Source organism: Carlito syrichta, unplaced genomic scaffold (genome assembly GCF_000164805.1).
Source record: "Carlito syrichta isolate Samal-C Ts95f unplaced genomic scaffold, Tarsius_syrichta-2.0.1 Scaffold302231, whole genome shotgun sequence".
In the NCBI taxonomy this organism is placed as follows: Eukaryota; Metazoa; Chordata; class Mammalia; order Primates; family Tarsiidae; genus Carlito; species Carlito syrichta.
The window spans coordinates 132,992-134,740 of NW_007246327.1; positions in this window are offsets into that span (position 1 = coordinate 132,992).

Below are 1,749 nucleotides of genomic sequence, written 5' to 3' on the forward strand. Positions count from 1 at the left end.
CCCCTCCCGGCCCAGCAGCCAGCAAGCTGGGCCAGGAGGCCGGGGCCTGACGGGAGGGGCTGCGCAGGGGGCGCCTGCTTTCTCGAGGGTCGCGGGCCGAGCTGCCTTTACTGCCCTCCCCATCTGGGGCAAGCAGATAACGCGAGGCTCTGTCCTCTGTCTGGACGCAGCACCCCCACCGGCGCCAGGAATCCGGAGTAGGCTCTGGCCAGCAGGAGACCCTTGCTGGCCAAGGGACATCTCTGATCTAAGTCCTGGCCATGAAGGTAGCAGGCCGGGCTGGGGTGGGGGCGCCGAGGCACAGCGGGGAAGGGCCGTACTGTTCCAGGGCATGAGTGCAAGTCCAGCGACTTTCACTACCCACGCGCCGTCCGCCCGTGTCTCCCTGCTCACAGAAAATGCCCGGTACCTGCCACGAACCTTCCTGCCGCTCGACCCTCTCAGTCATACCGCAGCCCCAAGCCCTCTCGGTGTTTCCTACTGTGGGTTCAGTGACAGTCCCCTCCCAGTTCCCACCCAGTGCCCTGGTCCTGCTGCCCAGTGCTTCCCAGTACCCACTGGGCATCTCGCTATTCAGTGTCCTCCTAGTGCCCCCTCATAGGACTTTCAAATATCTACTCAGGGCCCCTCAGTTACCACCAAGTGACCATCCAGTGCCCTCTTTCCGGCTTGGGCTTGGTTTCCCCAGGGACCACCCACCGCCTCCAGTGGCCACAGGGCCCTCCTGTTGATCCGCCCAGTACCCTGCACTTCCAGGGTAGTTCCTAGTACCTCCCCGCACTCTGTTCGCCTCGTGCCAACCACTGCAGCCTCGTTCTGCCCAGTGTATTCTCACTGCGCAGCCCCTGCTCCACTATTTCCAGGATCATCTCCCTCGCCCCCCATCCTCCTCCAGTCCTCCAAGCCCGAGCTCCGCCAGGCCGTAGTGCTCGCAGCGGCCAGGAGGGGGCGCGCGAGTGGCCAGCTGGAGGCCGAACCGCGGAGCGCGGCCAGGGTAGGGGGTCGAGGGGCTGCATCCGAGGCCCTCGTCTTACGGAGGCCGAAAGTGAGTCAGAGTGCGGCTGCGTTCCGGAAGATTTCTGTCCGGGGTGACCGCACCCCTCCCCTGCATCCTCTGCAAGCCCCGCCGCGTCCACTACCGCCGCCGTCGTGGCTTTGACTCTGAGAGGGGGCGCGCGCCCTCTGGTGGCCGCGGAGCAGTGCAGCTTCCTAGACTGCGGGGGAGAGCGCGCCGCCCCGGGACCGGGGTGAGGAGTTTGTTTCCTTTTTCCCTTGTCCTTGTTTATTGGATCTGTCCTCGATCTCGGGGTGGGGTGGGGTGGGGTGGGGCGGAGGGGGATTGGCAATCCAGGCCCCTCTCTGGGGGTTGGGCAGAGGACTTGCGACCCAGACGAAAGGAGACCGTTGGCTAGAGGGGCCTGGACCTGAGGACCCGCAGGAGGGATTCTGGGAGCAGGACGGTGGGGGAGAGGGGCGTTGCGTCTACCAAGAAATGAAGGATTCACAAATATATCTCTACTCAAGAATGCCGCAGGTTGGGTTTTTTTTCTGGTTGTGCTGGGGGTGGAAGGGGGCGCAGGCGGCGTTGGTGATGGTAGGGCCAGGCACCTCCATGCCAGACCTGGCAGCCCCCTGGCTGTCCCTATGTCCTTAGAAATGGATCCCTAGGGGCTGATCCACTCGCCCCAGAATGACTCTGCTACTGCCTCTTTTCACTTGCCTGGGCCTGTTCCCCAATCTCCAGCAGTC